General features: G+C 31.9%; 1 long non-coding RNA gene and 1 pseudogene across 2 annotated transcripts; one reads left to right on the top strand and one right to left on the bottom strand.

The window, feature by feature from the left end:
- Positions 1-121: 121 nt before the first annotated feature.
- LOC134277011 (neurogenic locus notch homolog protein 1-like) lies at positions 122-11,878 on the bottom strand (annotated as a pseudogene).
- Positions 5,457-7,700, top strand: LOC134277012 (uncharacterized). 2 transcript variants are annotated; one of them, XR_009994167.1, is made up of 3 exons: positions 5,457-5,880; positions 7,302-7,378; positions 7,602-7,700. It is a non-coding gene; the product is annotated as an uncharacterized LOC134277012 (long non-coding RNA). The 2 variants fall into 2 exon arrangements; XR_009994165.1 differs by having other exon boundaries at positions 7,302-7,700.
- Positions 11,879-15,187: the final 3,309 nt, after the last annotated feature.

Below are 15,187 nucleotides of genomic sequence, written 5' to 3'. Positions count from 1 at the left end.
TTAAGGGGGGAAAATTATAACACATATGCAAAGTATAGTGCAAATTAATGACAACCTCTTCTGGTTACATGTATAAAACAAATAATATTTAGAATGATTAAATCATTTTTTATCTCTGTATTAAAAAAAATCATGGTGAATTTAATCAATTACAATTAACAAGGTGACAAGTACACATTCAGCATGCAACTTCTACATTTTCAGCGGAGCATAGGTTTATATTCTCATCACAAAAGTCATTGTAATTAGAAGACTTCAGTCTCTCTATGTAAGAATTCTGTATCTTGTTTATATCGCTGGAGGCTGAACGAATCCTCGTATCGGTATGAACTGGAGGAACTCAGAACCTGGGGCGTCAAAATCTGATCTTGAAATAGAAACATACAGCTCACTTCTGAATTTGTCCAACATTAGTTGAGTTATAAATGGTAAATGCTTTAATGTTCGAATATATCCTTTTATGGGGCCAATCCTTGGACACAGATATGAATAGAAACATAGCAGAGATGTATACAGCTTGTATAATCTACGGGACTAGATGTAATGGATTTGCATTGGGTTCTACATACATTTTATGAAATAAGAATGCACACGTTAAATTAGGTGACCGGTGGATCAGTCTCAGAATTCTGTCAATCAAATTAAAAAATGATAAAGATTTAAAACTATATGCAGACTGAAGCCACGATTTTCAGTGTTGCATGATATGATTGGAAATTCCTCAATTGAACGATATTATTGCGTCTTATCTATGAGGGTTGTCCCGTAAAATCGTGGACAAGTTGTCGAGTGTGAAAAATAAACATCACTGCGTTCTGAAATTTTCACTATTATTTAGTACATATTTTAGTAATATACACAGCAAATTTCAGATAAATATATGCATAAATAAACAAATTATGAGATTTTATGCCATGTTTTGTATCACCTTACGGCGCATGGATTATAACGTCAAAGTGTATAAAACAGCGTCACGTTTCATCTTTCCTGAAAATGAAGTTGGATGAGTCCGACTTAGATTTAGGAATTTCATTGATACACATTCTTTAGTCTCCATAAACAGCCGAAGAACCAATTGGCACCCTCATGCGATCTTCTAAAGATTTATTAGTAAGTTACGGACAATATTCTCACCATCATTCAACTAATAGAAAATCTCATATCGGCGGTCTACTGTAACTGCGTCTTTTGCTATTACATTAGGAGTTTGTCCATATGTTTTGTACTTCTCAGGGACTCGATCAAAAAAAATTTCGCTAAGAAAACTCCTATTTCATTTGTATACATAAGATATGGTGATATTTTCATAATCTTTTATCTACTATGGTCATTTCAAGTCTCTAAAGGTGTCATTACAACATCGAAATAAAACTGAACTGTTCTCCGGTGCGCCGTAACGTTATAAAACGTCGCCATTTTTCGTGTGTTGTGTTTACCACTTTCCCATTTCCAATGCTCGAGAAACTGCCAAAAATTAAGCAAATGCCTTAAAATTTTTACAAAGACTACAAAATTGATTGTGGATGAAATTAGGATAATTTTAATCCAAATCTTTTTTATTTAAAACTTTTATTTTGAATTCAAACTCGTGTATTCTTTAATAAAACCTTGGTTTGTTTACCGTGCGCCGTAGAACAATACCTCGTGCACATCCGAGCATGATAAAATCTTTATTTTTGTCTAGATTTTATCAAAACAATTAAGATACACTTGAATATGGTAAATAAACATTTCCTGAATATTTAAGCGTATTGTGCCCATTATTTTCCGAGAAAAACGTGTTGTCCACGATTTTACGGGACAACCCTCGTATAAAATAAAGATTATTACAAACAGAACCTAAACTGTTTGTTTGGAAGTGTCCCGATTATGTCGACTGTTTCGACGTTTAACATAAAGATCTCTGTTTCCAATTTTAGATTCATCTTGTTTGCAGGGTTTTTTGCAGTTAGTTAAAAGAGAAAAACCCAGAGTACATCCACCTTTGTAAATATTGTGTAATCACTCTTATGCTCTGATAAAATTATCTTGCAACGGGCTTTGGTTACATACAATGTGGATGTTAAAGAAATTGAGGCTTTAATTCCATTTTTAGAGGGGTGTGTTGCAACCACTATTGAAATAACGACCACTATTGAAATAACTATATCAATAGTGGTTGAGAGTGCATTTTAATAAAAAACATAGGTGATAACCACTATTGAAATACGCCCACTATTGAAATAATTATTTCAATAGTGGTCGTTATTTCAATAGTGGTTGCAACAGGGTTGGGAAAAGGTTTCCTTTATGAATGAAGAAATGAATCAGCAACTTGGTTTAAAACATTAGCGTTTTGGTTACATGTAACTGTGTAATGCTACAAGGAATAGCAATTATCTCAGTTATATAAATAAGATCGTCTGAAAAGCATTTACCTGTGCAGTTTGGTAAGGGTCCATTAGCAATCCAATTCCCACTGGATCCACACACGTACCACTGACTGTGATCAAACTGTAAGCTCAGGCTGTAGTTCCCGCCACAGTATACTAAACAGAATTTACCATAGTCGGTCTTCCATCCATTACATACACGAGCACCATTTACTGGTACGTTTAGCTCTGGGCATGGATGAGCTGTACAATTTAAAAAAAAATGAAACAGAAATTCGTTTTGTTAAAGATATGGAGATAAAGAACAGAATTCAAGCTCGAATTTTCTTAAAACTATACAAATAGGTGCAGAGCAAACACGGACCTCAAAAATTCAGAGGTGGAATCAGGTCCTATAAAGGACTTAGCATCCCCTGCTGACCGGTCAAAACGCGCCGTGTGCACCTTTTAATTTTCAGGAAATAAAGGGAAATTCCGTCGTCAATTCATTGTATAGGTATTGGTCAATAATAGTATGTAAAACATCAGTCAGCATTTAACTCAATGATAATTATATTTACTGAAACGGTCATTTCATCTCTCAAAGAACTTAAAAAATGACTTTAAAAGAGACTGCTGATATTCATGTTTCAGAAACTTGTTTGTTATAAATTACCTCGTTTTAGATACTGTACATACATGTAAGAGCATGCTCTTGTGTTTTGAATCAACTGAGATATCTTAACTCCGTATGCAGGTGATGAAATCAAATTACTACATATTTAAGCAAGGGAAGTTAACGATTTAACAGTTTAGGTTATGACGTTTATCAAAGAGCTTGAGAGAAATAACACAAAAAATAAATGTGTTCACGCCCTTAAATATAAAACAAATCAAATAAACTTACGTCGAATTGTAATATTGAACTGACACAATGTTCGAAGACCATTGGTAGGTTTCAGTGCAACATACTGCGCGATGTAATCACCCCATGGAAACACCCAGCTGTCGTGTGGATAGTTTGATGTTATGTCTATAATTGTTCCAACAGGGTCGTGAAAAGTTGGTGCCGTCCAATTTGCAAAAATAGTTGGTTTTGTGGAGTATAGGAACATGTCATTTGGACAATTCTTCATTACTGGTGGCTGAATATCTGATCAAAATTCCATACAGAATAGTCTTTTAATCCCTAGGTCTTTAACTAGTATTCATGAATTCAAGATAGATTGACGGAAACATATCAAATGCATGAACTTACCATTTTCACAGTTGATGCCATTGTAACTTGAAGTACAGCGACAGTCATATCTGTCTAAGCCATTTACACATGTGCCATTATTCAGACAGGGGTTGCTGGCGCATGAATTCACAACTAAAAAAAATGATAAAAGTGAAATATGGAAAACAGAGTAAAAAATGCACTTAACTGGTTTTACAGTATAATTATGTTGTAATTTTTTCTTCTAGAAATATTGAAAAATATCGAAAACAATAATCGAACTTCAGACAATTGATTATGCTGTATCAGGGGCATTTTAGGTTCATATGTTTTGCTACCGGGCAGAATGTCGACTTAGGTCAGTTAGGAACAATTGATCTCAACATTAGCGAAATGGAAAAGTACAGAGAAAGAACCGAACAAATTCCGTACAGAAAGCAAACATATAAACATATATTGAAACCTGCTAGTCAGCACAGCATAAATAAAGTTAAACCATACTCTTATTGTATTGAACATGCCAATATCGCTCTAAAGCTAATTTTATTTTTTTACCTTGACTGGAAATTTTCCATGTTTACACCAAAAAAAAAATTTAAAAAAGAAATAAAAATCACCCTATACAAATGGTGACTAATAGATGAAAATATATATATATATATATACATGCATTTGACGTCCAAGAACGCTATCGATCAAATGAACCCTTAAACAAAGCCAATATATGGGCCTCCGAATTCATTTGTCTTCTTTTACTTTGACATCAAATTATCATTTTTTAGAGATTATAAACGCAAATAAAGACTTGTCTGTGTATTTCATTATTATTCAATTAAAAATAAATATTATTTTGTATACCTTTTGACAACTTTTAAAAAAATAAAATTATGAATTTCAGATTGATGCTCAAAAACTCACATGCACATCTTGGTTGCGTTCCATTCCATAGAAAATTTGATTGACATGTTCTGGAGATTGATCCACCGGTCAGATTAAAGTGTGTGTTACAGGAGTACGTCACAGTATTACCATACGTGTATGTCGATCCCGAAACGACACCATTGGCTATTGTCCCCGGATTTCCACAAGTTATCTCTGCAATATTTAAACTTAGATCATATCTTTTTTTATCAGATAGGTGGTCTTTTATAAATCTTAAATTTGATAATAATGTATTTTAGCCTTCAACATAAATTGACATTTCACAGTGAATAAAACGCCCAAATTTCAGTTTTCTGTGAATAAAATGAAGGCAATAATTTTATAAGAACTAGAGGGTATTGAGAAAAAATTGCTTCCATCAGAAATAGGAAATTGATTTCATTTCCAGTTCCTGACCGGGACATATATCTCTAATTTGTTGTTAAAATCGTCAAGTTGACGATTCTAACAACTATTTAATATCAATTCTACGTAAATATCAAAATGACGTGGCCACGCGATGTCTTGGATTCAGCTAATTTTTTTCTTACTGAAACTTCAATGAATGAAAAGATTGACTATATGAAAGAAAGCATGGTACTTTATCCGGTTGCCATGGAAACGGGACTAGAAGGTGTAAATTATAGTGGATATTGCTATTTATCAATAATATCAAAAAAATATTTACTAGACAAAGCTGTTTATGTTCATATTTTTTTATATCCTTCATGACAATCAAATCTATGTAAAAAATAGCCAAGGTCACAAAGATTTTACAATTTCTAATTTTCTGATGCCAAAAAAGTGAATAATTAGTCTTCGTTACCTCCCTTGTCAGAGTTAGAATTTAAAGACTTTGACAAGTGATGTGAAAATTCTAGTAGGGAGATTTATATTCAAGAAATGTTATTTTGCAAATATCATTTAAAACATTTATGGGTAAATCAAAAATAAACATTTTATTACACTATAAAGTTGGTCTAAATGCGCTTTTTCTCTATCCGAGTTATTTCCCTTGTTGGAGCTCTTCGGCATTGAAGAATACAAAATGTGTAAATTGTAAACAAGATGGCAGACAATGAAATCTGCAGTTTTTCTTCTTGTTTTGAAACATCTTGTTCAGGAAAATTCTACCTCAAGAGACTCAGAATTTGATGAAAAACAGTTGACAAAGTTGGGATAATCTTTAAGAAAAGCCAAAGGGTTGATCTGGACATGATGAGTATCACACGTATAGCTACTCGTAGAAAAGAAAATATGAGGAAATCAGGGTGGTATGGGGCGAAGGCCGAGAGGATGTTAGCTGTTCCCTTCAAGACGTCTTTGAAATAGAGATCGAGAGATACATGTAGTGGTGTGGTAGTCCCCGACCGATCCCGATTGCAATGTGTAAGTATTTTTTTTATTCATAATTCTATTCAGGTGTCACATGTACCTGCATGCACTAACTGATAATCCGAGATTCCTCTGACTCTAACCCCCGCTTTTATATTGTGACTTGTGCGCACCATCGTCGGAAACCCACGGTCGGTCTCGCTTCTCTTCGAGGTAAGAGAAACGAGACCGACCGTGGATTTCCGACGATGTGTACGCACAAGTCACAATATAAAAGCAGGGGTTAGAGTCAGAGGAATCTCGGATTAGGTAACTGACTGTATAATGAAATATAAGACAATAAAAACAAACAAAACCATGAAAACTTGGATGCACAGTTGCACATATTACATGTACATGACATTGAATCAAATACTACTGTGCAATATATGTGCCCGTTTTGGGTACTGGTATTTTATTTTCTATAAAATTCAGTATATTTGATGAAAATTGTTTGTATGAATTTATTTTTCCAAATGATAATATGCTTGTGTCCAATCTATTTTTACAAACAGGATTTGTAGAAATCATACCTCGGAAATATTAAACCTTTGACTTCTGACAATGATAACAGAATAGTGTGTTAGATTTTTTGAAATTTTAAGCAATATCAGGACTGTAGAATATTTTAAAGAATTGATTAAAAAAGTGTAAGTGTAAAATTATGAAAGTACATGCAGACACACAGATTTACAGATGCTAATAGTGTTCTAGATCTAAGTACATATACTTTGTCATACTATTGTGAAATCATTTTTGGGACCTTGATACAATGAAGTTATTTGCTCTGCAAGGTGATGTATTGTAAAGTAGGTAAAGAAATCTATCCAAGGGTGTTAGAATATGGCAACCCCATTTGTACTTTCCAAGATGCAGCTTTCTGTCTCATAATTTTAATTTTACTGATCACTGTTTTTCAGCTATATATTGCAGGTATATCAATCTTGCACACATTTTAAATATGAATAGTTTTATTTTGACAATATTGATCTGTACAGATGAGATCATTCTGATGCTGTGTACTTTACATGTCAAGGACATATTGTACAAATTAAAAATAGTCGCATTAAAGAACAAAATAAATTATTCCACATTACGTTAGTATCCATAAAACATGTATGTTTTTATTACAATTAATTTATAATATAAATACATTTCATTTTCCACTTTAGAAATTAATTGTTGTCAAATTCATTTCTACTCTTAGTCTCTATATCTCTGGCGATTTGTCCAAACTGCAGAAAAGCTTTATATGTAAACTGAAAAAAAAATGCTTGATGACAACATTAAATCCACTCCTTTATCAATCATTCCTCTTGATTCAGAAAATTTTCAGGATAACATGTAAATATTAGGTACATGTAATATATATATGATGTTCAGGATTTTAACCCAAACTTTCAAATTAAAAAATAATTTTAAATTGATCATTGCAGCCCTTGCAAGATTTTCCTAATGAAGATTCTCAGGATTACAGATCCTCTAGCAAGGAGACCACACAGGTACATGTATTGTGTATTAAGTTGCATGGATTCATGGTGACTTAAGACATGATTGCCACAACAATGCATAAAGGGAGATAATAATGTTTATAGGTTGAAAATGTATATGTTTTATATATTGCAAAATTTTAAGATTCCAGTTTTAAGTTTTTGAAACAATTTTTAAATGAATTTTTATCCAAAGTGACCAAAAATTAATGTTATTTTTTTTTTATTTTCATGTGAAATGACCAGAGCAGAGGACAGCCCCCCCCCCCCCAAAAAAAAATCACAGTGGACTGGAAGTAAATTTTACATGAAAAATACAAAGTAGGAAAAGTAACAGAAAGAAAAGAGGATCCAGTAAAAGTTGTCACTGGTGCAAGATGGACATAGAGAGGGTTTTCTAATGATCATTAATACTAAAATCCACAGCAAATTAATATTGCAAGGCTGAGCTACTTTTCAAACTTACACAAAAGGACATAAAGAAATGTGAATTCGAGGAAACCAAGCTGACATCAAATGAGAGAATATGAAGGAACAAATTTTAGCAATTTTTTTTAAGCAGGGCATCTGTTTTCCTTAGAGAATATGTGTATTCTAAATTGATTTCTTGTATTTTCAAAAAATGTCACTGTTTAAGTGAAGCATACATTCCAATTAATGTCTTGTTTATTTTTTTCTATAAAAGCAGTATTGTGCAAAGAAGCAGTTTCTTCCCTTTTTATATCCCCACTCTGCAGGAGAGGTGCCATATTGATTTATTATATACCCCCACATGGGCTCACAAATTTAGAGTTTTATATTGGCAGGCTTCACACAGTATGTCATGTATGATTAGAATATATATGAATACATTTTAACAAAACTGAGAACAAGATTAATTGTGAAACAGATTCCCCCATACATTGCAGCTTATGTCAAGATTCCCACGAGGTATCCCATGAAAGGTCTTGCCACAAGTAAAACAACTGTGAAATATGAAAATCTAGTCCAACTTCAAAAGTTGTGGTTAAGGTTAAAGTTTTTTTTAAGTCGGTCAATGTCTAAGGTCAAGGTCAAATAATTTAAAATATTTATACCCATTAAAATAACATAGTATACATGTAACTGATCATCTGAATATGCTGATAAGCAATGTGGTAATAAAAATTAATTCCACAATATTTAGCATATAAGGCCATTTAAACAAATTTGGCTGCCTTCCCCCAACAGACTAACTAAAATTCAAAACTTTTTTTTTACATTGCAAGACAGGATGGTTTTTTTTATCCATCTTATCTCATCAACAAATATTATGAAATTTTCTGGGGAAAAGATTTTACAACCTACCTACCAAGCTGACTTAATAATTTTACCCCGAGTTGGGAGAGGGCAAACAAACATTATAATCAAGATGGTCTTACCAACTTGTTTTGACATTATATTGTCTGACCTACTTTCATATTTTCATAAAATACTTTCATATCATTTATTAAATATGAGTTTGCCTTTTTACTTTGATCATACATTTTAAAAAATTAACCATTTTGAAAACAATTGTTTTGAATTTGAACATATTTTAGTGAATAAATCAAAAAGATTGGACACAATTACAGGCCATTAAAAGATTTGTAAGAATTTTTGGAAACTCACTTGTTTTATTTCATATTTAGATTACGCAAGTGAGTTAAGGCTACATATGGAGGTTTCTATGCAAAATATCTGATTAAATTCCACAATTGCTCTACCTACTGCACGGAAAATGATAAGATTTGTTTTCTTATACATTCTTGGTACCCAGGACATGCAATAGCCAGTACACATTATGACGTCATATTATGACGTCATAGAGCTCTACTACACAATTTTATATGAAACATCAACAAAATCGCTTCGGCGCAAGGGCATACCTTACTTTGTTTTACAGAAGCAAGGTATAAAAAGGACGAAGGATACTCCAAGGATTTACGATATTGCTGCACAAATGTCGGCACGGCAATTATTTAGTTACTATCTGTGCAGTTTTAAGTTTAAACAGGGTAAAAATTCACAGTCCAGTGTAAGTTTCCTAAAATTTTTATCGATTGAAAAAGTCCATAGGATTTGTGCAGCAATTTTATTAATTTTAATAATATTCCCCTTAATATTATACATTGTTTATTTTAAATTAGATAGGACATGCCCTTGCACCGACATGATTTTGTTGATATGATTTATAACCTTGAATGGGAGAGAACAATGACGTCATAATATGCACTTGCATAAATAAACTGTGGGTACTTAGTATGTATAAGAAAATCAAATTGAACTTTCTCTGTACGAGCATAAAATATACAGCTTATGAATTTTTATCAGCTCATTTGTATAGAAATATTCATATTTAGCCTTAACTCACTCGCGTAAAATAACTAGAAGCCTGATTTGTTTCCATGGCAACATTTTAATTTACCTGTCACCAAGTTAATTTCAGAAGTTCTATTTAATTATTGAAAAGAAATTTAAATACTTGGCATATATTCATACTACATAACAATTTGTTCAGTTTGGTAAAACATGTTCTTAGATGATCTTCTCTGTTATTTGTGATTAATGGAAGGGGGGGGGGGTCATTGATGCATTCATGTCATTCAATAATTTCTAGAAAGCTGTACATTTACCCATTTATTTATTAATTTTTTTTATTCTCACAAAACATTAGAATATAAAGTTTATCTAATGATACATGGTTACAAATATAGCGGTTGTCAAAATGGTGAACAATTTCATTGAATATGACTAAAAAAGTCAATTTTGGCAAATTGACAATTTTTCATGCAATAATTTCTAGAAAGTTTTTGATTTACCCATTAATTTTTTTTATTCTCACAAAACCTTAGAATATATAGTTTATTTAATGATACATGGTTACAAATATATCAGTTGTCAAAATGGTGAAAAATTTCATTGAATATGACTAAAAAAGTCAATTTTGGCAAATTGCCAATTTTCATGCAATAATTTCTAGAAAGTTTTTGATTTACCCATTAATTTTTTTTATTCTCACAAAACCTTAGAATATATAGTTTATTTAATAATACATGGTTACAAATATATCAGTTGTCAAAATGGTTAAAAATTTCATTGAATATGACTAAAAAGTCAATTTTGGCAAATTGCCAATTTTCATGCAATAATTTCTAGAAATTTTTTGATTTACCCATTAATTTTTTTTATTCTCATAAAACCTTAGAATATATAGTTTATTTAATGATACATGGTTACAAATATATCAGTTGTAAAAATGGTGAAAAATTTCATTGAATATGACTAAAAAAGACAAATTTGGCAAATTGCCAATTTGCTAACAGCCTTAATGCTGCAATGAAAATTCGCTTAATCTTCATTCAAATATCTTTGAATGAAATTAATTTCTCAGATTTAAGTAATATGAGCTCACATAATATAATTTTCATGTGAATTTTTACTAATTAATTGAATGTGCACAAATTTAATTTAAAACAGAGCAAAATTTGCTTAATCAGAGGGTTCTAAATATAACATCCCTGTTACCATGGCAACCAAATTGAAAAGTTAGACTTTAACATCAAATTTATTAAAGACATACCAATTATAGTAAATGGTGTGAATTTCAGCTAAATCGGAGATATGTCATGTCCACGACCCTATTTAAAATTTTGATTTTTATAGAGAATTGATATTAACCAATGAATCATTATTTTTTGAAAGATAAAGTCTCATAACTGCAACGATGTGTACAAATTGAGAAACGCGCGTTAGCGCGTTATGAATACTCGTTTGCACTCACCGTTGCAGTTATGAGACGATATCTTGATTCATTGTTTATATTTTCATTTTTGAACTTTCTACCTTAGATGCAAATGTGTTTTTTATTTAAAATTTGAGCCTGATTTTTCGATTTTCGCTTGTGACGTTGTAATTCCTCGGCGTTCAACGATTATGACGTCAAACTAAAGCGCATGCTGTAACATCTTGGCACCCTGTCTGTGTTATGGCGTTTTGAATGCAATAGATTTCCATTCACTTTATATGCAAAAACATATGTAATGTAAATATTTGTAGATATCTATTTCAGTCAGAATCAGGTAGGTAAATGAATCCTACTATGAATAATTAGATAAACAGACAAACTGATAAATTCAGAAAATATTTGAGATTAGCTAAAAAATACCCTGTAAGCAGCAGCTTCCATGCCAGCCTGTCACACACGAGCAACTTCCATAAGACATAAAGGTCCCTCCATTGTAACAAATTTCGTTACAATCTCCAAATTCAGAACCCATATCATTACTGGCACAGTTGGTAAATTCACGTGTGCATATGTCAGTCCTTATCCAGACTTTCCTTGTCCTGTACCGCCGGCCACCACCACAGGTCCTCGAACAGTCCGACCAGGCCGCCCAATCATCCCACCTGCAGTGACAGTAGTCCCATGTCGAAGCAATTCCACAAAATACAACTTCTGTCGAGATAATGAGGCCCAGTAGGAGGACAAATTCTCTACGAGCCATGTATGACTCCGTTCTGTAATGAATATTCATGATATTGGTAAAAGAAAATGCGCATTGTGAAATGAATTCTGTAATATACTTCCGGTTTCAATTAAAGTGTTTACATTTATCAGTGATAAATAACTAGCGAAATACATTTAATACATCAGGATTTTTTAACAATGAAAGTACAATGATATAATATAACAACAGATAAACATGAAAAATAGATGTGCTTAAATGAATGTTTAGAAGTAGGTAAAAAAAGTGCACATACCTGTAGTCAATCATTCTTGGTATGCACGACGAAGCAAAGAAAAGCGGCTATTTTAAACGTACAAGTATTTAAAAACTAAATATAAATGTACATGGTTTGGTTTATTGGTTCTTCATTTAAACTCCATATTTATAACATTACAGGTAAGTCTTGCAGAAGGTTATCCCGTCGCAATAAATTATTATTAACTGAACAGAACCGAATCTAAACTAGCCATATGAGATACGTAATAAGAGACGTGTCAAAATTTTCATGTTTAAAAATAAAATTACAACAGTATATTCAAATAAAATTTAAGTTTTCCAATTGTTCAAAGTTACGCATCAACCTCTACAATACGTGTACATGTATACCATTTTTAGAATTATTCTGATGCTCCTTTCTCCATATACAATGATGTTTGAAATAATAATTATCTTCTTATCTATTAGAAGGTACATATGTATGATAGAATCCTCATTACTCTTTTATTAAAAAAAAAAATCAAGATATCGACTGAGGATTACATCTTCAAGAGACCAAAGACGAATTGGTATCATGTTGTAAATTTTTAATTTACAAGGGGGAAAGGGGGGGGGGGTTAAACGCAAAAATTACAACATGATACAGTTTTAATTCTAAGTTTTAGTAAATTATCTTATTTGGTTATTAAGAAAATATAAAGATTTCAATTTAAAGCAAAGCTTGATTTTTATTCAACCTTTGTATATTTTTATCGTTTAAATTTATTCATCGAAAGTAAAGTTAATAAATTGAGTATTTTGTAAATAACCAATCGTGTTAATATGTTTCAAATTTCTTTTTATTATAATGTATGTTTTTGACGTTTATTTCCCAACACTGATCTGTGTACGTTTTGTAATTTGAATCTTCGCGCTAAGCTTCTAAATTTAGTTTTGAATTTTTCAATACTGTAAAACACAAAAGTAAGCATAATTGCTATTCCACATTCGGCATATTTTGAGTTAAATGTTGGAAAAGATGAAATTTATTTACATATACAGTATATTAATTATTAAAGCATTTGTTGTATTCTATAAATTTTGGTTTAAATTTCTGTTCCTGTAACTTAGCATTGATCACTTAGAAAACCTTTGTTATATAATATTGCACAATTTTTTTTACAGGGTTTTTGGTATATTTTTAGATTTATGTAAATAAGTCTTTATAGTAGGTTGGTACTCGATAAAATGTTTCCAAAGTTTAATTATGACATTCTTTTTGAAAACAAAACAATTTTGTTATTTTGAACTTGTAAATTTTCTTATATTTATATTTGAGACACGAAAACTTGACTATGCATGTATTTAAATATCATACTATTGCGAGTCACTAAATATAAGTGTCGGCAACTTTTAATTCCGTCTGTGTCATTTTTTTATTACACAGTGCATGGAGAATTGTGTCCCCTGGACTCAACAGCTGACCCCCCCCCCCCCCCCCCCCCCCAAAAAAAAAACATCTTGAATCCACATCTTTTGGTTAGAGGTACGATTGGTAGAGTATCCGTGTATTGTTCAGAGAATAAATTATGGTACCATTTTCAAAGAAGACGCCAAACTTATATTATCCCAAGAAAGTTGGACCCATACTTTTCAAGTTAGATTACCTGTCTATGCGTCCATACAAGAAATACCTAAATGTACAGGAAGTTCATCTTTTTGCAATTTGATAATCCATACTATGCACTATGTTCATTCCCTTCATATAGAAAATATGAATCATGTCAACCATACTATAAAAGCCATTCACATCCTCATTCCCCAAACTAACTTTCGTCAAACAAAATCTGATAGGCTAACCCGAGCACTGTTACCTTTTGTATGGAATCTTTTTAGCAGTTTGTTTGGCACAGCTACCATGAGTGACGTTAACATACTAGCAAGTCGTATTAACTCACTAACAGGAACCTCCAATCAAAAGGTTAATGTGTTACATCAGCATGCTGCACATATCTCTTTATTCATTAAAGTAGTAGACCAACGCACGACTTATCTTTTGCAATGAATTAATAGCAGCTACAAGCAAATTTATTGACTAAAAAATCTCTTCAATAACACTTTCTCAGAATTTCAGGCCTTGTTTTCTAACATTTTAACAATTATTGCAGATCAAGTCTACAGAAGTAGCTCAATTATAAACACACTGACAAATCTTCAAAATGCGATTGAAAGTTTGGTTCAAGGCAAAATCACACCTCTTTTGATTCCTGAACATGTTTTGTCACACACACTTCAACTTATCCAAAGGAAATTGACAAAGTCTTACTCCAAATTTTTCTTAATCCACAAACGCCCAGCTCAATATTACATGTACAAATCAGCAAACTTTCTTTATGTTAGAAAAAGATATTTCCTTTTTATCACCATCAAGTTTCCAATCTCTTTGCACAGGTATCCCTTAGTCTTGTATGAAATCATATCATTACCTGTTCCTATAAACAGTTCTTCAACGCATGCTTCCCAACTTCTCGACACTCCAGATCACTGGCCATCACCAACAATATGCAACAATCTCTAACAAACAACTTTCAAAATGTACCAGAAACCCACCTTTTGTCACTTTTACTGCTAATATACCCTTAACTCCCGTAATAGTTCCCAACTGCATGATGGCACTTTTCTCAAATACCAAACACCATATTAAGAGCATGTGCAACTTCAGATTTATTCCTCATCTCCTGACTTCAAACATGATTGAATTGACTTCATCATCGATTTTATTGTACAATGTTAAGAATTTAGCAATCGATTGTCAAAATTATCAGAAAACTACTGAAACGTGTACTTTTTGTATTTATGATTTACCATGTCAATGCTCCATTGCATCTAAAAATCTTGATTTCACATCAAAGTTAGTTAATTTTCAAAACAAAGGAAAAAATTTTCAATTTCATACCCAGTCAATCTAAATGTTGCAGAAATTTTTCAATGAAAAAAGTTAATGGCTTATTTTGGAGATACATGTTCCTTGAATCCTAATCCTATTGAATCAATTGTTTCACAATTTCTAATTGATAACCACACATTTTCATATGTATTATTAGATGACAAATCTTATCATTTAAGTCT

The sequence above is a fragment of the Saccostrea cucullata genome, unplaced genomic scaffold, assembly GCF_032062105.1.
Source record: "Saccostrea cucullata isolate Sc308-1 unplaced genomic scaffold, CSIRO_AGI_Scuc_v1 ctg7037, whole genome shotgun sequence".
Taxonomy (NCBI): domain Eukaryota; kingdom Metazoa; phylum Mollusca; class Bivalvia; order Ostreida; family Ostreidae; genus Saccostrea; species Saccostrea cuccullata.
This window is presented reverse-complemented; position numbering and strand designations above follow the sequence as displayed.